The sequence below is a fragment of the Emys orbicularis genome, chromosome 1, assembly GCF_028017835.1.
Source record: "Emys orbicularis isolate rEmyOrb1 chromosome 1, rEmyOrb1.hap1, whole genome shotgun sequence".
Classification (NCBI taxonomy): Eukaryota; Metazoa; Chordata; order Testudines; family Emydidae; genus Emys; species Emys orbicularis.
In genome coordinates this window covers 69,036,378-69,062,502 of record NC_088683.1, presented here as the reverse complement: position 1 = coordinate 69,062,502, position 26,125 = coordinate 69,036,378, and the positions used below count along the sequence as shown (strand labels likewise).

At 43.4% G+C, this 26,125-nt stretch overlaps 1 pseudogene; it reads right to left on the bottom strand.

The window, feature by feature from the left end:
- Positions 1 to 1,274: 1,274 nt before the first annotated feature.
- LOC135884574 (lysozyme C-like) lies at positions 1,275 to 24,345 on the bottom strand (annotated as a pseudogene).
- Positions 24,346 to 26,125: the final 1,780 nt, after the last annotated feature.

The following is a 26,125-nucleotide window of genomic DNA, read 5'->3' as shown; positions in this document are numbered from 1 at the left end:
CATTAGCATGGGGCTGAGCAGCAATAATATGGCATTTTGGCATCAGCAGCAGCATAGGAAGTTTTGAAGTGACATTTTAAGTTCTCCTAAGTAGTAAAGCTTGTAGGATACAGGCCCGGATATACCACATCATGCTGAAATATCCTTTTCAAACTGAAAGGTCTTGTAGTAACAGCATATTCAGGTTTACACAATTTCAGAACTACTTCAAAAGTGTGTGGAATAGAACTAAAGAATTCAGAGAGATGTTGATGAATTTGACTGTGTCATTTAAGAACAAAAATTTTTTAAAAAGGAGAGAAGGCAGGGAAGATATTCTGGGCCAGATTTTCTGGTGCATCAGGACTGCACTTGTCACAGCAGAGAAGAGGAGGGAGCCATCAGGCAGTGATTACAGCTCCCTGATTTCTCTTGCCTGTTACGCCCCAGCTCAAGTGGAGAGCTAAATGCCAGATGGTAACGGTCTCCGAGGGAACATCTGCTAGCTGGGGTTTGCAGGAGTGCTGGGAGTCCCTCTCCTCTTCCCCTGACCTCAGTGGATGACTCATGTGCTTACATACCTTGTTAAACTGGGACCAGTGTGTGTGTTTGTCATGTGGCCAGTGTAAGAGGTCCAGTGTTGTTAACTATTCATTGCTTTGCTTTTAAGTGCTTGGGTTGTGTAAATCATATGATGAGTGACATGAGTGTATTTGCTTAACAACCTTAACAGATTTTTTTTAAACCCATATGTGTGTTTTTGCAATATAATTATATATAACACATTACAATTCCCCACCATATTTTTACAAACTATGATACTCAAGAGAGAAAACATGTAGTCTCCCAATGACATGTTTCTCTCACATTCTTTATTTCATAGTGCCAGGGCCAGTTCTTCAAAGGGCCCAAGTTCATAATCTCATATTCAGTTTCTCTTGTATATTAACCAATAATCACAAAAATGATGTGCAAAGTAAGTAATTGTATTGATTGTAATGAATGTGAGCTCTCAAGCAAGATGACATAATACTACTAATTAGCACAACAAAATAGTAGCAGGATCTCATAGAGGAAAAACAGATCTGACTTATCTGGATATGCATATATAATATAGAGGTAATCATATATTTTTTGAACTTTGTATAACACAAAATAAGTTACCATAGCTCGTTACATGGAAAGATCCACAGTCTTACCAGCAAGGAGTAAAATATTTGCATTTCACCAGTCAGTTGCCCTGCACACCTTTCTCCTGAGTTTGTTTTATTTTGAACATGATTAATTGTAAAAGGGAAGAAGCAGAGGGAACATTTTGCTCTATGTGAAAAGCTGCTTATTTGCAAGGGAACCAAGCTGGGATAAATCCCAACATTTTACAGCTTGCAGCCCTTGATCCACCGGGAGACATCTCGTCCTCCGCAGTACTTTTTCCACGGCACCCTGTGTGAGTTAAAAATCATGTTAATTGATTGTGGCAAGTTCATCAATTAGTGCAGAGCGCCCCCCCCCCCCCGAAAAAAAAACACACCTGAAATTTATGTACTTTTAACTTTTCTGCAGAGAGACAAGCTAATATAACAAGTAATTTGCTACTGGCCCAATCCTGGCACAGCGCCTGCCTACTCTGCATGGCTCAACTGGATCCTGGAGCTATGCATGCCTGAATAAATCCCGAGTCTGCCAACACTTCCTAAAAAGTTGCCAGATGGTTGTCAAAGGCCCACTTACGAGCTGCTATTCCTGCCACAGAGGATTGGTGTACCAATTGGTGCATCTTCTGTACCATTTGTACCACTGCTCTTTACTGGATGGAATCAAATTTACTCAGTTTTGTGCCAGAAGCTCTATCTTGCTAAATAGAACTAACGCACATTCCCTTTTAGCTCCAGCTGGAGGGGGCTAAAGTGATGTAAGTTCTATCCCCACTGCCACAATGAAATATCAAGTGGCCCTGCTGTGTTGCACAGACATAATCTTGAAGCTCTTGGTAGTTATGGATTTGTTACATTGGTGTTTGAACTGGGATTTGAACTCCTGGGGAACCTCAGATGATCAAGAAATACATTTCTCTAAGTAGTCTCCCCCTAAGTTTACACATACAAGTATGTCACTGTTACTAGTTCTTGTAATAGTTTTAAACATACCATGCACTCATGCCATTGGAAGCGCGAACAATTCTCTTTGCACAGTTTACACTCGTTGTAACGTCTGCTGTCAGTAAGGCTAAAAAAGAAATACAGTAGTAAATATAGTGGGAGGAAAAAAATCAACATTTTCCTCTTCATTTTTTTGAATCAGTCATCTTAAAACTGATAAATAATAATAAAAACTAATTTCTGTATTAATCAATCACATTTATTACTGTGGCATCTAAGGACCAACCAAGAATGGGGCCTGTGGTGTTAGGCCCTGTGCAAGCACAGAGTAGCAGATAGTCCTTGTTTTGAAGAGCTTACAATACAATAGAGAGACAGACGCACCGTGGGAGAAAGGGATGTAACACACAAACAGAGTGAACAATGTAATGGTGTCAAGCAGATTACTTTGCACCTACCACGACACTGGATTCCACATGCGTTCTTGGCTCTTGGAGTCTTGCCATCATTGCACCACCAGCAGCTGTTGATTTGAAAAATCCCATAGTCAGTGCTTCTGGAAGGTTAGCTATAATGCGTGGCACCTGTGTTAAAGTCGCTCTCGTATCTTGCTGTGCACACCCTTGTGAAGGTTCCGTTTTAAAAAAATAACCACACACAGATTGATGTATTTTCTCTGCTGATAAAAACTCCTCATAGCTTGATATTTTACAGAAATATGGATCTAAACACCCCTTATCACCTGTTTGTAGATTATGCAAATGATTTAATACAAAGTACACACAGCCAGCTTTTCTTCCCTTTATTCTCATAAGAGTCACAATCCTTATTAAATATGAAGTGTAAGAAAAACCATTCTATATATAAAACTTTTGATTGTCATCTGAACACTGCATGGGGCCTACATCTTTGAAGGAAACACCAGTGTTTTGGGGTAAAATGCTACAGAGATAGCAACACCTTTCTAAAGAAAATATTATTAACATGCAAATCAAAACCAATAAATATTACTAAGGAAAGACATGGGGAAACATCAACATTTCTCTGGCAGGGAATGGCTCTGCGTGTAAAATGCATAAAACTCATAAAATGCAGTTAAGTGAGATGGAACATTTCTTTCCTGCTGTTTCCAACAGGGGGAGGATCAATGGTGAAAGACCTACTGTAAAGAGGGCTCCAGGTAGCCATTGGCATTTTAATACTGCCTTGTCCATTCCTGTTGAAAATAGGTCTAAACCACAGCACCTGCTGAAGTTTTATCTACGCTAGTGCCGTCACCTTTGTTTCCATAGATGGCGCTGCATAAGTATTAGCAATGATGGTAAACTTTAACCAGAGCACCCTTATTCTTTCCTCATTTACAGCAAGTGGATCTGAATTAGTCAGGTTAGAAGGAAGGAGTCTTTGATTTGAGATATTCAAGGCCGCATAAACATCATGTGTGTTTAACTCTCTGGATTGTGGCTCAGAACACAGGTAAACAAACCTTAAAAACAAACTGGTTGAATAATAATTTCCTATCACTGCTAACAAATGAAGAAAGGCCCTCACCCTTCTCTTTCCCGTGGGGCCCACTCATCTTATGTGCTCTTCTATGAGTCCCGATTCCCCCTCTCTTCCTCACTTCTAAACTGCCCCACCCCTTACTCTCCATCCAGGCTCTCCAAGGATCCCTCTCCCTCAGCCCATCGTCTCGAATTTAATCACACAAGTTTGAATTGGGGGTTTTGAGCTGCTGCTGGTGATCCTCCCACCCAGGCCTTGTGCTGTGCTCTGCATCTCAAGTCCAGCACTGTCTCCCTGCTCAGCTACAGTGAGGCTCAAAGAGCAGAGCGTGAGGGGTGCAGACATCAAACGTGGAATTGTACAAAGGCTATAACTAGGAATAATGCGATGGAATTGGGGGAAAGGTCTCTCAGACTGGTGTCAGGAAAAGGTTCCTGACAGTGCAATCTGTTTAACTGTGGGAGGGTATCAGGGAAGAAGTGGTATTCCCATTGCTTGGGACATTTTAAACAAGGCTGAGCACAGCTGTAGGCAATACACTGCAGGGAACCAGCCTGTGCCGAGAAGGACAGACTAGATAACCTAGGAGGTTTTTCCATCTCTAATGTCTAGGATTAATTCAATGGGTAAATCACCTGCCCATCCTCTGAATCACATGGACATCTCCTCCAAGGCAGCAGACTTACAGTGTCCCAGGCTGTAGCCCCAGTATCCATCCAGCCCAAGCCTTTTCATTGCTCTTGCCAGCTCACACCTTTCGTCGATCTTCCCATGAGCAGCCACAGGCAGGAGGAAAAGCCCCAGGATAGGCAAAACCTTCATGCTGGCAGCGTAGCAAACCCAGGCTCCTACCACTGAGACTAAAAGGAAAGAGAGACACTGGTGAGACTGTAATCTCCTCTCCTCCACTTGAAGTCTCCACTTCCTGAGCGAAGTGGAAACAGGCCACGAGCAGCCTGGACATTTCTCAGTACTCTTGGGGTCACTGCCCAGAGGTTAAAATCGCTTAGCCATGGGGAACTGGCTAGCTCACTCACCTGGTGTTTTATTGCTAGATCCCTGCTACAATTCTGACTCAGGACATACAGGCCAAATGTGGTTACCATCTGATGGCTGCTACAGTGGCTTATAAAGAGCTAATGATCTGAGACCAGTACCTGTTGGACATTCATCCATATCCCCCGCACAAATCCCACCACCATGACTGACCCACTCTTTGCAGTCTTGACAGAGGTAAAGGTTTTAATTAGCATGAGAATTAAACCATGCTCTCACCCTGGAAAGGTGGTTTTTCTACTCCAGGGGTGAAGCTCCTTGTAGCAGGGAGAGCAAGCTTGCAATGTCACAATCTACCTATTTCGTTCTTACATGATGTCTGTCACCATGTGGTGTCTAAGGTCTCTCCAAATTATGAAGGGTGCAAAATTCTCTCTCGCTGCTCCATTGTGTTTGTTTTGGTGCTGGGACTGTCGGGAGGCTAGTTTGAAGAAGTGAGTTTTGTATTTAGCCCTGAAGCTTGGCCAGCATCTGTCCTGCGGGACTTACCCACATTGTTGGAGTCACTCTAAGGCAGTGGTCCCCAACGCGGTGCCCGCGGGCGCATCTATGTGCGCCCGCCTACTGACAAGGAAGCGCCCTGGACAAGCAGCTGCCGAGAAGCGGCAACGTCAAGAAGCGCTGCTGACGCTGCTTCTCGGTGGCATTTCGGCGGCTGGGGACCACTGCTCTAAGGCATTTTATAAAGGAAATGCATAGCTGCTTAACTCTGACTGCCTTTTGTAATTCAGGATTAGTGTATGGAGTTCATGGAAAAACCAATAGGCAAGAGCCAATATAATCTGCATGTTTCTAAAAATCCTGTTACCTTCAAAATGTTTTGTTTCATCAGCTTTGCATGACAAACTACAAATACTTTGATAGCTGGGTTAAAAGGTTATCTCATAGTTCACTGTGGCATTTGTAAATTCTGCTATGTATTTGGAGCTGCAGTATGGTCTAGTGGACAGAGGACTGGATTGAGATCCAGGAGATCTACATTCTAGTTCAAACTCCTCCACTGGGCTGCAGGGTGACTTTGGGCAAGTTACTGCACCCCGCCTCAGTTTCCCCATACACAGAAAGGGCATATTTATACTTACCTCTTTTGTGAACTACAGATGACATGCTCTGTATAATTGCTAGGTATTATTATTCTGATCAAGTGCTATTTTGTGACTTACAGTAATACGTCTCACTAATGACTGGCTTTCTACACCCTAAGGGAATAGTTTATAATATATCATTTTCTCCAGTGGTGGGAGAATACCTTTATTCCATGGATGTGTGCTAAATTAGGGCACTAACACCCTTTACACTGATACCAACAGGGCCTGCACATCACATCTAAAATCCCTATAGTACTTTGGAGACTCTGATCTGTAAATTTAAAAAAAAAATGTGAATGGGAATTTTGTCTGTATAAATACTACAGGCTCAGCCCCTCAGATTTCTGTTTCTGTAACACTGTAGAATGACAATAGCCACTCTGCAGTTAATGTTGTCACTCTATTTCTATTACAAACCTGATTTAGGCCACTCCAGCCTGAATACTCAACCACAGGAATATCAGCTTCAAAACTGATAAAATAGGTCTGAGAGGGAAGATTTTATTTAAAAACCTGAAATGAATTGGACATCATAAAAGCAGAAGTTCAGAAAAAAACATTATTCAGGGGAGGGTGTATATATATTTGTCACTCTGTAGTAAAAAAATCTGGAGATCACATTTAGGTTACTGAGTACATCATGTACTAGCCTAAAGTCCAGAGCTGAATCTAGTTTGGGCACCTTAACTTTGATTTTCTACACTTTCCAGTGTATGAGTTTCCCTGAATTTCCTGAGTTTATCTATTTCTTTTGGCTAGTGACAAGGTGCTTGTAGGGATTTATTGCACTGGAGTTGCTGAGATGTACAGTCACCATTAACTTCACCTCAACAACCTTTTTCCCCCTGGAATAATCCTTCCAAATGAGGGGATTATGGACTGTGACGAGATGTAAAATCCCAACACCTAAAGCTAAAACTAAATTCAAATGGACTAGAGCTTCCTTCACTTAGGGTTTGTTCTTTATTATTATGAAACCAAGGACGGACCAGTGGTTAGGGCTTCCCCATTCTGTCACAGATTTCCTCTGTCATTTAGTCTCTGTGTGCTTTCATTCCATACCTCATGGAGGTGGCATGGAGTGTTCACACATTTCGATGATGGGAGCCATTTAATGCCATAGATAGATTGTATGTGGTGTGGGCCTCAGTTTCCACATAACAAATACAGCTAAGATGCTCCAGTCTTAGCCTCCAGGCCTAGATTTGTACCTTACTACACATGCAATTTATAGATGATAGGAAAACAAAACCCACCCCAGAACAGTACTGTATTGTTTTTCGTCTTAAATCAGGAGAATTGTGAAAATACAGGCGGGGAAGAGAACAGCGCTATGAAGAAATCCCTCTTGGGAAATCCAAAATTAGTATTTCTGACTCCCTGTAAAAATGTGTGGTTTTCTGTTACTGAAAGAAACACATACATTATTTCGTTTCCTCATTCATCTGTCGATAGATTGATTTTAACAGAGCACTGCAGAAGTTTGCCAAACTGGGTGTAAAAATATATGTCTCTAGTCCCATTTGTGCCAATGTAATATCAGGTCCAATACTGTCTCCAGTACAAATCACAGCTTATTCCTGGGTGGGGAGAGGACAGGATCCTTCAAGCCATTTTTGGACCCACAAGATCTTTCCTTTCACATTTTCCCCTCTACCTACTATTCTAAAGACTTGGGAGTCCTAGGCCCAGATCCTTTAAGGTACTTAGGTGCTTAACTCCCATTGATATCTATGGGGCCTCTCCCCAGAGGCCATCAGCACCAGTGGAGCCAAAGGGATTACTGGTACAAGATGCTTCCCCTTTCCTCATGTCTCTGTCAGTGGGGACTAAGTGCATGTTCTGCACAGCATTGCTATCCAGTGCTATTCCTTTCCCAAGTTGGCTGAAACGCTGAAGACCAAGGGCTAGATCCTCAGCTGGAACATATCAGTGACTTCAATGGAGCTACACCAATTTACATCTGCTGATGATCTGGCCCAAAGTTGAAGAGTTCTTTTCCATACACTGTATGGCCAGACAGGAGAGCCCTAAACAATGTCATTCAGGAATTCCTAACTTCATGAAGTATGAAAAATGTCAACCATGGCAATTTAGTGAAGATAATACCCCAAATCTGTTGTTTTAAATGTTGATTTGGGGGGTATTTATAATATGACCTTTGATCTTTGTATGTGATAGACATTTATATAGTGTTTTTCTCCAAAAAGCCAAAGCAGCAGACTAGCTATAAAACTGTGTAATCAGAGAACGCTGAATCCATCGTTGAATGCAGCCACCGCTGGCACTGAAAACCTTTAAACACTGTATAGCAGCACAACAGTGAAGAATTCTGCGTCCATTGCGAGTTCTAGCTGAACGTAGATAGCCAGAATGGAATCACCCCCACTGCGATCTGACTGGAGTATAAACCATTACTGCTAACTCTTCCTAGGTCTTCAGAAGTAGGGCCGTGCTTCCAATATTTTAACGATGGGCTCCCTCAAAAGTGTGCCATTCCCTGGGTAAACACCCTCCCCATGCCCCCAAACATAAAAGTTCAATTCTACACCCAGGCTGTAGCCCCAGTATCCATCCAGCCCAAGCCTTTTCATTGCTCTTGCCAGCTCACACCTTTCGTCGATCTTCCCATGAGCAGCCACAGGCAGGAGGAAAAGCCCCAGGATAGGCAAAACCTTCATGCTGGCAGCATAGCAAACCCAGGCTCCTACCACTGAGACTAAAAGGAAAGAGAGACACTGGTGAGACTGTAATCTCCTCTCCTCCACTTGAAGTCTCCACTTCCTGAGCGAAGTGGAAACAGGCCACGAGCAGCCTGGACATTTCTCAGTACTCTTGGGGTCACTGCCCAGAGGTTAAAATCGCTTAGCCATGGGGAACTGGCTAGCTCACTCACCTGGTGTTTTATTGCTAGATCCCTGCTACAATTCTGACTCAGGACATACAGGCCAAATGTGGTTACCATCTGATGGCTGCTACAGTGGCTTATAAAGAGCTAATGATCTGAGACCAGTACCTGTTGGACATTCATCCATATCCCCCGCACAAATCCCACCACCATGACTGACCCACTCTTTGCAGTCTTGACAGAGGTAAAGGTTTTAATTAGCATGAGAATTAAACCATGCTCTCACCCTGGAAAGGTGGTTTTTCTACTCCAGGGGCGAAGCTCCTTGTAGCAGGGAGAGCAAGCTTGCAATGTCACAATCTACCTATTTCGTTCTTACATGATGTCTGTCACCATGTGGTGTCTAAGGTCTCTCCAAATTATGAAGGGTGCAAAATTCTCTCTCGCTGCTCCATTGTGTTTGTTTTGGTGCTGGGACTGTCGGAAGGCTAGTTTGAAGAAGTGAGTTTTGTAGTTAGCCCTGAAGCTTGGCCAGCATCTGTCCTGCGGGACTTACCCACATTGTTGGAGTCACTCTAAGGCAGTGGTCCCCAACGCGGTGCCCGCGGGCGCATCTATGTGCGCCCACCTACTGACAAGGAAGCGCCCTGGACAAGCAGCTGCCGAGAAGCGGCAACGTCAAGAAGCGCTGCTGACGCTGCTTCTCGGTGGCATTTCGGCGGCTGCTTGTCCGGCGGCCGCGCTCCTCCGCGGCATTTCGGCGGCTAGTCGTCAGGCGCCCGCCACACTGAAAGGTTGGGGACCACTGCTCTAAGGCATTTTATAAAGGAAATGCATAGCTGCTTAACTCTGACTGCCTTTTGTAATTCAGGATTAGTGTATGGAGTTCATGGAAAAACCAATAGGCAAGAGCCAATATAATCTGCATGTTTCTAAAAATCCTGTTACCTTCAAAATGTTTTGTTTCATCAGCTTTGCATGACAAACTACAAATACTTTGATAGCCGGGTTAAAAGGTTATCTCATAGTTCACTGTGGCATTTGTAAATTCTGCTATGTATTTGGAGCTGCAGTATGGTCTAGTGGACAGAGGACTGGATTGAGATCCAGGAGATCTACATTCTAGTTCAAACTCCTCCACTGGGCTGCAGGGTGACTTTGGGCAAGTTACTGCACCCCGCCTCAGTTTCCCCATACACAGAAAGGGCATATTTATACTTACCTCTTTTGTGAACTACAGATGACATGCTCTGTATAATTGCTAGGTATTATTATTCTGATCAAGTGCTATTTTGTGACTTACAGTAATACGTCTCACTAATGACTGGCTTTCTACACCCTAAGGGAATAGTTTATAATATATCATTTTCTCCAGTGGTGGGAGAATACCTTTATTCCATGGATGTGTGCTAAATTAGGGCACTAACACCCTTTACACTGATACCAACAGGGCCTGCACATCACATCTAAAATCCCTATAGTACTTTGGAGACTCTGATCTGTAAATTTAAAAAAAAAATGTGAATGGGAATTTTGTCTGTATAAATACTACAGGCTCAGCCCCTCAGATTTCTGTTTCTGTAACACTGTAGAATGACAATAGCCACTCTGCAGTTAATGTTGTCACTCTATTTCTATTACAAACCTGATTTAGGCCACTCCAGCCTGAATACTCAACCACAGGAATATCAGCTTCAAAACTGATAAAATAGGTCTGAGAGGGAAGATTTTATTTAAAAACCTGAAATGAATTGGACATCATAAAAGCAGAAGTTCAGAAAAAAACATTATTCAGGGGAGGGTGTATATATATTTGTCACCCTGTAGTAAAAAAATCTGGAGATCACATTTAGGTTACTGAGTACATCATGTACTAGCCTAAAGTCCAGAGCTGAATCTAGTTTGGGCACCTTAACTTTGATTTTCTACACTTTCCAGTGTATGAGTTTCCCTGAATTTCCTGAGTTTATCTATTTCTTTTGGCTAGTGACAAGGTGCTTGTAGGGATTTATTGCACTGGAGTTGCTGAGATGTACAGTCACCATTAACTTCACCTCAACAACCTTTTTCCCCCTGGAATAATCCTTCCAAATGAGGGGATTATGGACTGTGACGAGATGTAAAATCCCAACACCTAAAGCTAAAACTAAATTCAAATGGACTAGAGCTTCCTTCACTTAGGGTTTGTTCTTTATTATTATGAAACCAAGGACGGACCAGTTGTTAGGGCTTCCCCATTCTGTCACAGATTTCCTCTGTCATTTAGTCTCTGTGTGCTTTCATTCCATACCTCATGGAGGTGGCATGGAGTGTTCACACATTTCGATGATGGGAGCCATTTAATGCCATAGATAGATTGTATGTGGTGTGGGCCTCAGTTTCCACATAACAAATACAGCTAAGATGCTCCAGTCTTAGCCTCCAGGCCTAGATTTGTACCTTACTACACATGCAATTTATAGATGATAGGAAAACAAAACCCACCCCAGAACAGTACTGTATTGTTTTTCGTCTTAAATCAGGAGAATTGTGAAAATACAGGCGGGGAAGAGAACAGCGCTATGAAGAAATCCCTCTTGGGAAATCCAAAATTAGTATTTCTGACTCCCTGTAAAAATGTGTGGTTTTCTGTTACTGAAAGAAACACATACATTATTTCGTTTCCTCATTCATCTGTCGACAGATTGATTTTAACAGAGCACTGCAGAAGTTTGCCAAGCTGGGTGTAAAAATATATGTCTCTAGTCCCATTTGTGCCAATGTAATATCAGGTCCAATACTGTCTCCAGTACAAATCACAGCTTATTCCTGGGTGGGGAGAGGACAGGATCCTTCAAGCCATTTTTGGACCCACAAGATCTTTCCTTTCACATTTTCCCCTCTACCTACTATTCTAAAGACTTGGGAGTCCTAGGCCCAGATCCTTTAAGGTACTTAGGTACTTAACTCCCATTGATATCTATGGGGCCTCTCCCCAGAGGCCATCAGCACCAGTGGAGCCAAAGGGATTACTGGTACAAGATGCTTCCCCTTTCCTCATGTCTCTGTCAGTGGGGACTAAGTGCATGTTCTGCACAGCATTGCTATCCAGTGCTATTCCTTTCCCAAGTTGGCTGAAACGCTGAAGACCAAGGGCTAGATCCTCAGCTGGAACATATCAGTGACTTCAATGGAGCTACACCAATTTACATCTGCTGATGATCTGGCCCAAAGTTGAAGAGTTCTTTTCCATACACTGTATGGCCAGACAGGAGAGCCCTAAACAATGTCATTCAGGAATTCCTAACTTCATGAAGTATGAAAAATGTCAACCATGGCAATTTAGTGAAGATAATACCCCAAATCTGTTGTTTTAAATGTTGATTTGGGGGGTATTTATAATATGACCTTTGAGTCTTTGTATGTGATAGACATTTATATAGTGTTTTTCTCCAAAAAGCCAAAGCAGCAGACTAGCTATAAAACTGTGTAATCAGAGAACGCTGAATCCATCGTTGAATGCAGCCACCGCTGGCACTGAAAACCTTTAAACACTGTATAGCAGCACAACAGTGAAGAATTCTGCGTCCATTGCGAGTTCTAGCTGAACGTAGATAGCCAGAATGGAATCACCCCCACTGCGATCTGACTGGAGTATAAACCATTACTGCTAACTCTTCCTAGGTCTTCAGAAGTAGGGCCGTGCTTCCAATATTTTAACGATGGGCTCCCTCAAAAGTGTGCCATTCCCTGGGTAAACACCCTCCCCATGCCCCCAAACATAAAAGTTCAATTCTACACCCAGGCTGTAGCCCCAGTATCCATCCAGCCCAAGCCTTTTCATTGCTCTTGCCAGCTCACATCTTTCGTCGATCTTCCCATGAGCAGCCACAGGCAGGAGGAAAAGCCCCAGGATAGGCAAAATCTTCATGCTGGCAGCATAGCAAACCCAGGCTCCTACCACTGAGACTAAAAGGAAAGAGAGACACTGGTGAGACTGTAATCTCCTCTCCTCCACTTGAAGTCTCCACTTCCTGAGCGAAGTGGAAACAGGCCACGAGCAGCCTGGACATTTCTCAGTACTCTTGGGGTCACTGCCCAGAGGTTAAAATCGCTTAGCCATGGGGAACTGGCTAGCTCACTCACCTGGTGTTTTATTGCTAGATCCCTGCTACAATTCTGACTCAGGACATACAGGCCAAATGTGGTTACCATCTGATGGCTGCTACAGTGGCTTATAAAGAGCTAATGATCTGAGACCAGTACCTGTTGGACATTCATCCATATCCCCCGCACAAATCCCACCACCATGACTGACCCACTCTTTGCAGTCTTGACAGAGGTAAAGGTTTTAATTAGCATGAGAATTAAACCATGCTCTCACCCTGGAAAGGTGGTTTTTCTACTCCAGGGGCGAAGCTCCTTGTAGCAGGGAGAGCAAGCTTGCAATGTCACAATCTACCTATTTCGTTCTTACATGATGTCTGTCACCATGTGGTGTCTAAGGTCTCTCCAAATTATGAAGGGTGCAAAATTCTCTCTCGCTGCTCCATTGTGTTTGTTTTGGTGCTGGGACTGTCGGAAGGCTAGTTTGAAGAAGTGAGTTTTGTAGTTAGCCCTGAAGCTTGGCCAGCATCTGTCCTGCGGGACTTACCCACATTGTTGGAGTCACTCTAAGGCAGTGGTCCCCAACGCGGTGCCCGCGGGCGCATCTATGTGCGCCCACCTACTGACAAGGAAGCGCCCTGGACAAGCAGCTGCCGAGAAGCGGCAACGTCAAGAAGCGCTGCTGACGCTGCTTCTCGGTGGCATTTCGGCGGCTGCTTGTCCGGCGGCCGCGCTCCTCCGCGGCATTTCGGCGGCTAGTCGTCAGGCGCCCGCCACACTGAAAGGTTGGGGACCACTGCTCTAAGGCATTTTATAAAGGAAATGCATAGCTGCTTAACTCTGACTGCCTTTTGTAATTCAGGATTAGTGTATGGAGTTCATGGAAAAACCAATAGGCAAGAGCCAATATAATCTGCATGTTTCTAAAAATCCTGTTACCTTCAAAATGTTTTGTTTCATCAGCTTTGCATGACAAACTACAAATACTTTGATAGCCGGGTTAAAAGGTTATCTCATAGTTCACTGTGGCATTTGTAAATTCTGCTATGTATTTGGAGCTGCAGTATGGTCTAGTGGACAGAGGACTGGATTGAGATCCAGGAGATCTACATTCTAGTTCAAACTCCTCCACTGGGCTGCAGGGTGACTTTGGGCAAGTTACTGCACCCCGCCTCAGTTTCCCCATACACAGAAAGGGCATATTTATACTTACCTCTTTTGTGAACTACAGATGACATGCTCTGTATAATTGCTAGGTATTATTATTCTGATCAAGTGCTATTTTGTGACTTACAGTAATACGTCTCACTAATGACTGGCTTTCTACACCCTAAGGGAATAGTTTATAATATATCATTTTCTCCAGTGGTGGGAGAATACCTTTATTCCATGGATGTGTGCTAAATTAGGGCACTAACACCCTTTACACTGATACCAACAGGGCCTGCACATCACATCTAAAATCCCTATAGTACTTTGGAGACTCTGATCTGTAAATTTAAAAAAAAAATGTGAATGGGAATTTTGTCTGTATAAATACTACAGGCTCAGCCCCTCAGATTTCTGTTTCTGTAACACTGTAGAATGACAATAGCCACTCTGCAGTTAATGTTGTCACTCTATTTCTATTACAAACCTGATTTAGGCCACTCCAGCCTGAATACTCAACCACAGGAATATCAGCTTCAAAACTGATAAAATAGGTCTGAGAGGGAAGATTTTATTTAAAAACCTGAAATGAATTGGACATCATAAAAGCAGAAGTTCAGAAAAAAACATTATTCAGGGGAGGGTGTATATATATTTGTCACCCTGTAGTAAAAAAATCTGGAGATCACATTTAGGTTACTGAGTACATCATGTACTAGCCTAAAGTCCAGAGCTGAATCTAGTTTGGGCACCTTAACTTTGATTTTCTACACTTTCCAGTGTATGAGTTTCCCTGAATTTCCTGAGTTTATCTATTTCTTTTGGCTAGTGACAAGGTGCTTGTAGGGATTTATTGCACTGGAGTTGCTGAGATGTACAGTCACCATTAACTTCACCTCAACAACCTTTTTCCCCCTGGAATAATCCTTCCAAATGAGGGGATTATGGACTGTGACGAGATGTAAAATCCCAACACCTAAAGCTAAAACTAAATTCAAATGGACTAGAGCTTCCTTCACTTAGGGTTTGTTCTTTATTATTATGAAACCAAGGACGGACCAGTTGTTAGGGCTTCCCCATTCTGTCACAGATTTCCTCTGTCATTTAGTCTCTGTGTGCTTTCATTCCATACCTCATGGAGGTGGCATGGAGTGTTCACACATTTCGATGATGGGAGCCATTTAATGCCATAGATAGATTGTATGTGGTGTGGGCCTCAGTTTCCACATAACAAATACAGCTAAGATGCTCCAGTCTTAGCCTCCAGGCCTAGATTTGTACCTTACTACACATGCAATTTATAGATGATAGGAAAACAAAACCCACCCCAGAACAGTACTGTATTGTTTTTCGTCTTAAATCAGGAGAATTGTGAAAATACAGGCGGGGAAGAGAACAGCGCTATGAAGAAATCCCTCTTGGGAAATCCAAAATTAGTATTTCTGACTCCCTGTAAAAATGTGTGGTTTTCTGTTACTGAAAGAAACACATACATTATTTCGTTTCCTCATTCATCTGTCGACAGATTGATTTTAACAGAGCACTGCAGAAGTTTGCCAAGCTGGGTGTAAAAATATATGTCTCTAGTCCCATTTGTGCCAATGTAATATCAGGTCCAATACTGTCTCCAGTACAAATCACAGCTTATTCCTGGGTGGGGAGAGGACAGGATCCTTCAAGCCATTTTTGGACCCACAAGATCTTTCCTTTCACATTTTCCCCTCTACCTACTATTCTAAAGACTTGGGAGTCCTAGGCCCAGATCCTTTAAGGTACTTAGGTACTTAACTCCCATTGATATCTATGGGGCCTCTCCCCAGAGGCCATCAGCACCAGTGGAGCCAAAGGGATTACTGGTACAAGATGCTTCCCCTTTCCTCATGTCTCTGTCAGTGGGGACTAAGTGCATGTTCTGCACAGCATTGCTATCCAGTGCTATTCCTTTCCCAAGTTGGCTGAAACGCTGAAGACCAAGGGCTAGATCCTCAGCTGGAACATATCAGTGACTTCAATGGAGCTACACCAATTTACATCTGCTGATGATCTGGCCCAAAGTTGAAGAGTTCTTTTCCATACACTGTATGGCCAGACAGGAGAGCCCTAAACAATGTCATTCAGGAATTCCTAACTTCATGAAGTATGAAAAATGTCAACCATGGCAATTTAGTGAAGATAATACCCCAAATCTGTTGTTTTAAATGTTGATTTGGGGGGTATTTATAATATGACCTTTGAGTCTTTGTATGTGATAGACATTTATATAGTGTTTTTCTCCAAAAAGCCAAAGCAGCAGACTAGCTATAAAACTGTGTAATCAGAGAACGCTGAATCCATCGTTGAATGCAGCCACCGCTGGCACTGAAAACCTTTAAACACTGTATAGCAGCACAACAGTGAAGAATTCTGCGTCCATTGCGAGTTCTAGCTGAACGTAGATAGCCAGAATGGAATCACCCCCACTGCGATCTGACTGGAGTATAAACCATTACTGCTAACTCTTCCTAGGTCTTCAGAAGTAGGGCCGTGCTTCCAATATTTTAACGATGGGCTCCCTCAAAAGTGTGCCATTCCCTGGGTAAACACCCTCCCCATGCCCCCAAACATAAAAGTTCAATTCTACACCCAGGCTGTAGCCCCAGTATCCATCCAGCCCAAGCCTTTTCATTGCTCTTGCCAGCTCACATCTTTCGTCGATCTTCCCATGAGCAGCCACAGGCAGGAGGAAAAGCCCCAGGATAGGCAAAATCTTCATGCTGGCAGCATAGCAAACCCAGGCTCCTACCACTGAGACTAAAAGGAAAGAGAGACACTGGTGAGACTGTAATCTCCTCTCCTCCACTTGAAGTCTCCACTTCCTGAGCGAAGTGGAAACAGGCCACGAGCAGCCTGGACATTTCTCAGTACTCTTGGGGTCACTGCCCAGAGGTTAAAATCGCTTAGCCATGGGGAACTGGCTAGCTCACTCACCTGGTGTTTTATTGCTAGATCCCTGCTACAATTCTGACTCAGGACATACAGGCCAAATGTGGTTACCATCTGATGGCTGCTACAGTGGCTTATAAAGAGCTAATGATCTGAGACCAGTACCTGTTGGACATTCATCCATATCCCCCGCACAAATCCCACCACCATGACTGACCCACTCTTTGCAGTCTTGACAGAGGTAAAGGTTTTAATTAGCATGAGAATTAAACCATGCTCTCACCCTGGAAAGGTGGTTTTTCTACTCCAGGGGCGAAGCTCCTTGTAGCAGGGAGAGCAAGCTTGCAATGTCACAATCTACCTATTTCGTTCTTACATGATGTCTGTCACCATGTGGTGTCTAAGGTCTCTCCAAATTATGAAGGGTGCAAAATTCTCTCTCGCTGCTCCATTGTGTTTGTTTTGGTGCTGGGACTGTCGGAAGGCTAGTTTGAAGAAGTGAGTTTTGTAGTTAGCCCTGAAGCTTGGCCAGCATCTGTCCTGCGGGACTTACCCACATTGTTGGAGTCACTCTAAGGCAGTGGTCCCCAACGCGGTGCCCGCGGGCGCATCTATGTGCGCCCACCTACTGACAAGGAAGCGCCCTGGACAAGCAGCTGCCGAGAAGCGGCAACGTCAAGAAGCGCTGCTGACGCTGCTTCTCGGTGGCATTTCGGCGGCTGCTTGTCCGGCGGCCGCGCTCCTCCGCGGCATTTCGGCGGCTAGTCGTCAGGCGCCCGCCACACTGAAAGGTTGGGGACCACTGCTCTAAGGCATTTTATAAAGGAAATGCATAGCTGCTTAACTCTGACTGACTTTTGTAATTCAGGATTAGTGTATGGAGTTCATGGAAAAACCAATAGGCAAGAGCCAATATAATCTGCATGTTTCTAAAAATCCTGTTACCTTCAAAATGTTTTGTTTCATCAGCTTTGCATGACAAACTACAAATACTTTGATAGCCGGGTTAAAAGGTTATCTCATAGTTCACTGTGGCATTTGTAAATTCTGCTATGTATTTGGAGCTGCAGTATGGTCTAGTGGACAGAGGACTGGATTGAGATCCAGGAGATCTACATTCTAGTTCAAACTCCTCCACTGGGCTGCAGGGTGACTTTGGGCAAGTTACTGCACCCCGCCTCAGTTTCCCCATACACAGAAAGGGCATATTTATACTTACCTCTTTTGTGAACTACAGATGACATGCTCTGTATAATTGCTAGGTATTATTATTCTGATCAAGTGCTATTTTGTGACTTACAGTAATACGTCTCACTAATGACTGGCTTTCTACACCCTAAGGGAATAGTTTATAATATATCATTTTCTCCAGTGGTGGGAGAATACCTTTATTCCATGGATGTGTGCTAAATTAGGGCACTAACACCCTTTACACTGATACCAACAGGGCCTGCACATCACATCTAAAATCCCTATAGTACTTTGGAGACTCTGATCTGTAAATTTAAAAAAAAAATGTGAATGGGAATTTTGTCTGTATAAATACTACAGGCTCAGCCCCTCAGATTTCTGTTTCTGTAACACTGTAGAATGACAATAGCCACTCTGCAGTTAATGTTGTCACTCTATTTCTATTACAAACCTGATTTAGGCCACTCCAGCCTGAATACTCAACCACAGGAATATCAGCTTCAAAACTGATAAAATAGGTCTGAGAGGGAAGATTTTATTTAAAAACCTGAAATGAATTGGACATCATAAAAGCAGAAGTTCAGAAAAAAACATTATTCAGGGGAGGGTATATATATATTTGTCACTCTGTAGTAAAAAAATCTGGAGATCACATTTAGGTTACTGAGTACATCATGTACTAGCCTAAAGTCCAGAGCTGAATCTAGTTTGGGCACCTTAACTTTGATTTTCTACACTTTCCAGTGTATGAGTTTCCCTGAATTTCCTGAATTTATCTATTTCTTTTGGCTAGTGACAAGGTGCTTGTAGGGATTTATTGCACTGGAGTTGCTGAGATGTACAGTCACCATTAACTTCACCTCAACAACCTTTTTCCCCCTGGAATAATCCTTCCAAATGAGGGGATTATGGACTGTGACGAGATGTAAAATCCCAACACCTAAAGCTAAAACTAAATTCAAATGGACTAGAGCTTCCTTCACTTAGGGTTTGTTCTTTATTATTATGAAACTAAGGACGGACCAGTGGTTAGGGCTTCCCCATTCTGTCACAGATTTCCTCTGTCATTTAGTCTCTGTGTGCTTTCATTCCATACCTCATGGAGGTGGCATGGAGTGTTCACACATTTCGATGATGGGAGCCATTTAATGCCATAGATAGATTGTATGTGGTGTGGGCCTCAGTTTCCACATAACAAATACAGCTAAGATGCTCCAGTCTTAGCCTCCAGGCCTAGATTTGTACCTTACTACACATGCAATTTATAGATGATAGGAAAACAAAACCCACCCCAGAACAGTACTGTATTGTTTTTCGTCTTAAATCAGGAGAATTGTGAAAATACAGGCAGGGAAGAGAACAGCGCTATGAAGAAATCCCTCTTGGGAAATCCAAAATTAGTATTTCTGACTCCCTGTAAAAATGTGTGGTTTTCTGTTACTGAAAGAAACACATACATTATTTCGTTTCCTCATTCATCTGTCGACAGATTGATTTTAACAGAGCACTGCAGAAGTTTGCCAAGCTGGGTGTAAAAATATATGTCTCTAGTCCCATTTGTGCCAATGTAATATCAGGTCCAATACTGTCTCCAGTACAAATCACAGCTTATTCCTGGGTGGGGAGAGGACAGGATCCTTCAAGCCATTTTTGGACCCACAAGATCTTTCCTTTCACATTTTCCCATCTACCTACTATTCTAAAGACTTGGGAGTCCTAGGCCCAGATCCTTTAAGGTACTTAGGTGCTTAACTCCCATTGATATCTATGGGGCCTCTCCCCAGAGGCCATCAGCACCAGTGGAGCCAAAGGGATTACTGGTACAAGATGCTTCCCCTTTCCTCAAGTCTCTGTCAGTGGGGACTAAGTGCATGTTCTGCACAGCATTGCTATCCAGTGCTATTCCTTTCCCAAGTTGGCTGAAACGCTGAAGACCAAGGGCTAGATCCTCAGCTGGAACATATCAGTGACTTCAATGGAGCTACACCAATTTACATCTGCTGATGATCTGGCCCAAAGTTGAAGAGTTCTTTTCCATACACTGTATGGCCAGACAGGAGAGCCCTAAACAATGTCATTCAGGAATTCCTAACTTCATGAAGTATGAAAAATGTCAACCATGGCAATTTAGTGAAGATAATACCCCAAATCTGTTGTTTTAAATGTTGATTTGGGGGGTATTTATAATATGACCTTTGAGTCTTTGTATGTGATAGACATTTATATAGTGTTTTTCTCCAAAAAGCCAAAGCAGCAGACTAGCTATAAAACTGTGTAATCAGAGAACGCTGAATCCATCGTTGAATGCAGCCACCGCTGGCACTGAAAACCTTTAAACACTGTATAGCAGCACAACAGTGAAGAATTCTGCGTCCATTGCGAGTTCTAGCTGAACGTAGATAGCCAGAATGGAATCACCCCCACTGCGATCTGACTGGAGTATAAACCATTACTGCTAACTCTTCCTAGGTCTTCAGAAGTAGGGCCGTGCTTCCAATATTTTAACGATGGGCTCCCTCAAAAGTGTGCCATTCCCTGGGTAAACACCCTCCCCATGCCCCCAAACATAAAAGTTCAATTCTACACCCAGGCTGTAGCCCCAGTATCCATCCAGCCCAAGCCTTTTCATTGCTCTTGCCAGCTCACACCTTTCGTCGATCTTCCCATGAGCAGCCACAGGCAGGAGGAAAAGCCCCAGGATAGGCAAAATCTTCATGCTGGCAGCATAGCAAACCCAGGCTCCTACCACTGAGACTAAAAGGAAAGAGAGACACTGGTGAGACTGTAATCTCCTCTCCTCCACTTGAAGTCTCCACTTCCTGAGCGAAGTGGAAACAGGCCACGAGCAGCCTGGACATTTCTCAGTACTCTTGGGGTCACTGCCCAGAGGTTAAAATCGCTTAGCCATGGGGAACTGGCTAGCTCACTCACCTGGTGTTTTATTGCTAGATCCCTGCTACAATTCTGACTCAGGACATACAGGCCAAATGTGGTTACCATCTGATGGCTGCTACAGTGGCTTATAAAGAGCTAATGATCTGAGACCAGTACCTGTTGGACATTCATCCATATCCCCCGCACAAATCCCACCACCATGACTGACCCACTCTTTGCAGTCTTGACAGAGGTAAAGGTTTTAATTAGCATGAGAATTAAACCATGCTCTCACCCTGGAAAGGTGGTTTTTCTACTCCAGGGGCGAAGCTCCTTGTAGCAGGGAGAGCAAGCTTGCAATGTCACAATCTACCTATTTCGTTCTTACATGATGTCTGTCACCATGTGGTGTCTAAGGTCTCTCCAAATTATGAAGGGTGCAAAATTCTCTCTCGCTGCTCCATTGTATTTGTTTTGGTGCTGGGACTGTCGGAAGGCTAGTTTGAAGAAGTGAGTTTTGTAATTAGCCCTGAAGCTTGGCCAGCATCTGTCCTGCGGGACTTACCCACATTGTTGGAGTCACTCTAAGGCAGTGGTCCCCAACGCGGTGCCCGCGGGCGCATCTATGTGTGCCCGCCTACTGACAAGGAAGCGCCCTGGACAAGCAGCTGCCGAGAAGCGGCAACGTCAAGAAGCGCTGCTGACGCTGCTTCTCGGTGGCATTTCGGCGGCTGCTTGTCTGGCGGCCGCGCTCCTCCGCGGCATTTCGGCGGCTAGTCGTCAGGCGCCCGCCACACTGAAAGGTTGGGGACCACTGCTCTAAGGCATTTTATAAAGGAAATGCATAGCTGCTTAATTCTGACTGCCTTTTGTAATTCAGGATTAGTGTATGGAGTTCATGGAAAAACCAATAGGCAAGAGCCAATATAATCTGCATGTTTCCAAAAATCCTGTTACCTTCAAAATGTTTTGTTTCATCAGCTTTGCATGACAAACTACAAATACTTTGATAGCTGGGTTAAAAGGTTATCTCATAGTTCACTGTGGCATTTGTAAATTCTGCTATGTATTTGGAGCTGCAGTATGGTCTAGTGGACAGAGGACTGGATTGAGATCCAGGAGATCTACATTCTAGTTCAAACTCCTCCACTGGGCTGCAGGGTGACTTTGGGCAAGTTACTGCACCCCGCCTCAGTTTCCCCATACACAGAAAGGGCATATTTATACTTACCTCTTTTGTGAACTACAGATGACATGCTCTGTATAATTGCTAGGTATTATTATTCTGATCAAGTGCTATTTTGTGACTTACAGTAATACGTCTCACTAATGACTGGCTTTCTACACCCTAAGGGAATAGTTTATAATATATCATTTTCTCCAGTGGTGGGAGAATACCTTTATTCCATGGATGTGTGCTAAATTAGGGCACTAACACCCTTTACACTGATACCAACAGGGCCTGCACATCACATCTAAAATCCCTATAGTACTTTGGAGACTCTGATCTGTAAATTTAAAAAAAAAATGTGAATGGGAATTTTGTCTGTATAAATACTACAGGCTCAGCCCCTCAGATTTCTGTTTCTGTAACACTGTAGAATGACAATAGCCACTCTGCAGTTAATGTTGTCACTCTATTTCTATTACAAACCTGATTTAGGCCACTCCAGCCTGAATACTCAACCACAGGAATATCAGCTTCAAAACTGATAAAATAGGTCTGAGAGGGAAGATTTTATTTAAAAACCTGAAATGAATTGGACATCATAAAAGCAGAAGTTCAGAAAAAAACATTATTCAGGGGAGGGTGTATATATATTTGTCACTCTGTAGTAAAAAAATCTGGAGATCACATTTAGGTTACTGAGTACATCATGTACTAGCCTAAAGTCCAGAGCTGAATCTAGTTTGGGCACCTTAACTTTGATTTTCTACACTTTCCAGTGTATGAGTTTCCCTGAATTTCCTGAGTTTATCTATTTCTTTTGGCTAATGACAAGGTGCTTGTAGGGATTTATTGCACTGGAGTTGCTGAGATGTACAGTCACCATTAACTTCACCTCAACCCACCCCAGAACAGTACTGTATTGTTTTTCGTCTTAAATCTGGAGAATTGTGAAAATACAGGCGGGGAAGAGAACAGCGCTATGAAGAAATCCCTCTTGGGAAATCCAAAATTAGTATTTCTGACTCCCTGTAAAAATGTGTGGTTTTCTGTTACTGAAAGAAACACATACATTATTTCATTTCCTCATTCATCTGTCGACAGATTGATTTTAACAGAGCACTGCAGAAGTTTGCCAAACTGGGTGTAAAAATATATGTCTCTAGTCCCATTTGTGCCAATGTAATATCAGGTCCAATACTGTCTCCAGTACAAATCACAGCTTATTCCTGGGTGGGGAGAGGACAGGATCCTTCAAGCCATTTTTGGACCCACAAGATCTTTCCTTTCACATTTTCCCATCTACCTACTATTCTAAAGACTTGGGAGTCCTAGGCCCAGATCCTTTAAGGTACTTAGGTGCTTAACTCCCATTGATATCTATGGGGCCTCTCCCCAGAGGCCATCAGCACCAGTGGAGCCAAAGGGATTACTGGTACAAGATGCTTCCCCTTTCCTCAAGTCTCTGTCAGTGGGGACTAAGTGCATGTTCTGCACAGCATTGCTATCCAGTGCTATTCCTTTCCCAAGTTGGCTGAAACGCTGAAGACCAAGGGCTAGATCCTCAGCTGGAACATATCAGTGACTTCAATGGAGCTACACCAATTTACATCTGCTGATGATCTGGCCCAAAGTTGAAGAGTTCTTTTCCATACACTGTATGGCCAGACAGGAGAGCCCTAAACAATGTCATTCAGGAATTCCTAACTTCATGAAGTATGAAAAATGTCAACCATGGCAATTTAGTGAAGATAATACCCCAAATCTGTTGTTTTAAATGTTGATTTGGGGGGTATTTATAATATGACCTTTGAGTCTTTGTATGTGATAGACATTTATATAGTGTTTTTCTCCAAAAAGCCAAAGCAGCAGACTAGCTATAAAACTGTGTAATCAGAGAACGCTGAATCCATCGTTGAATGCAGCCACCGCTGGCACTGAAAACCTTTAAACACTGTATAGCAGCACAACAGTGAAGAATTCTGCGTCCATTGCGAGTTCTAGCTGAACGTAGATAGCCAGAATGGAATCACCCCCACTGCGATCTGACTGGAGTATAAACCATTACTGCTAACTCTTCCTAGGTCTTCAGAAGTAGGGCCGTGCTTCCAATATTTTAACGATGGGCTCCCTCAAAAGTGTGCCATTCCCTGGGTAAACACCCTCCCCATGCCCCCAAACATAAAAGTTCAATTCTACACCCTTTCCCCCAACAAACAATCCTCATCGACACAAAACTCCACCCCCCCCCCTTTTCCTGGCAAACCACCTCTTGACTCACTACGGTTTTCCCCACCCGCCATTTCATAGAAGGCTCCTTGAGGTGGTTCCCCTACCTGGCAGCTCTTCCTGACAGAAGTAGCAACGATGCAGGTGGCTGTCCTGTGGCCTCTGATGGCAGCAATTCTGGTAGGTAGGGGTGATGTCCTGCAGCCTGTCCCTTCTGTGTTGATGGTTGGCTGAGAATTGAGTCCCCTTTGTTTCTTAAAGTAGATGGCTCTTCTCTGACATGGGGGGGTAGGTGTGGGAGTGGGTCTCCAGTGGCTGATTGGGGTCAGGAAGGGGGTATCTCCTGCCTGTGATGGGAGTCAGATTAGAGAGTGGATGTTCTTTGTGTGGTGATGGAAGCTCTAGGCCCTTCCCAAACCAGCTCTTCCTATTCTGAGCTGGGGCTGGGAAGGCAGGCACCAGGGGAGAGGAGAGGGTTTCTAGATTCCCATGCTGGGCAGCTGCACTCGTTTACCTCCCACCCTGGTGTACCAGGGAGTGGCCAGCAAGGATTGGGTTAGGTGAGGATTTAGCAAAATGCTGGAGGACGTAGGAGGGGGAATTCCCCTGAGCAGCGCTCACACCAGGCATTTGGGTGTGGCTAGCGCAGGGTAAATAATGGATTTGTTTGTTTTGTTGCTAATTTTGAAAAGTGGAAAAAAGTTGGTTTGGGGTCAGACAGAAAATGAAAACTGCCAGCAAACTGAAAAGTAAAACAGCATTCATTTTTGATCAAACAAAATGTTTTGTTTGATTTCAACCCTTTTAAAATGTTCTTGATTTTTTTAGATAAAATTAAAGGAATTTTTGAAACAAAAAGTCATTGCAAGCCGAAAAATCAAAGTTGCCTTTTGAAAATGAGACATTTGGAGTCTTTGAGATTCTGTTTGTTTGTATTTATTCAAAATGAACAATCTGGTGAAATCCACACGAATTCGCAAAACACTTTGGTGTCACTGAATCAGCATTTTTCCCTGAAAAAAGTTTTGGCCGAAAAATGTCACCCAACTTTAGGTATAGGAGCTTCCTGAGTGAGTATCAATCAATCAGCTGGCTTGCTCCTAGTTTTAAAGGCAGCTAAACATTTTAACAAGCAGCTGTATCATTCTGGAGGAGGACCAGAGAAATAAATGCCCTCCCGGGTCACTGAGTTAGCTTCATTATGAGCACACCAGCCGGGATGATGTAAATATTTTGGGAAGAATTAGTAAAATGACTATTCAGGTACACCCCATCCATCCACCCACTTATACTTTATTTATTCTTTTACGTCAGTAGAATGTGTGTATGGGGGGCAGGAGAGGATCTTCAGAGATGAACCAAGCTGTTTATTCCTTTCTACCCTAGCAGTTACTGTACATCAATTTATAGCGTCCAGGTTATCTGTGCAATAAGAAGGCCTAAAGACTCACTTTTTATTTTAAACAAAAGCCAAAATTCTCCTTCCTGGACCTGAAAAGCCACCTGCTTTTAACAAAGGGCTCCCACAAGCCCCTGCAGACCCCCTCCTGCTCATCACAACTGCATTGTAGAAATTGTCAAGAGGGAAACAGGAGGCTCGGGCAGGAAAGAACTGGAGGGATGGGCAGCTGGGTGCTTTTTGCAGCTCGGGCAGTAGCAGGTTGGAAACGTGGAGTAAGGAAATAGGCTGGATGTTTCTATTAAAATGATCCTCATTAAAATAATTTACAATGTTAACACTTTAAATGTCATCTTCAGAATTAACATCCTATTGAGAACAATGGAGATGTTCACACCCCTCTGAGCTATTGTTTCTGTTGTGTGCAGATTCCAGAAGGCACCACTGAACTGATTCCCACTGAGCATACTTTTAAGGTATTTTTACTGCCATGAAAGCTAGAAAGGGGGTTATTAGTTTTTTTGGTTGTTT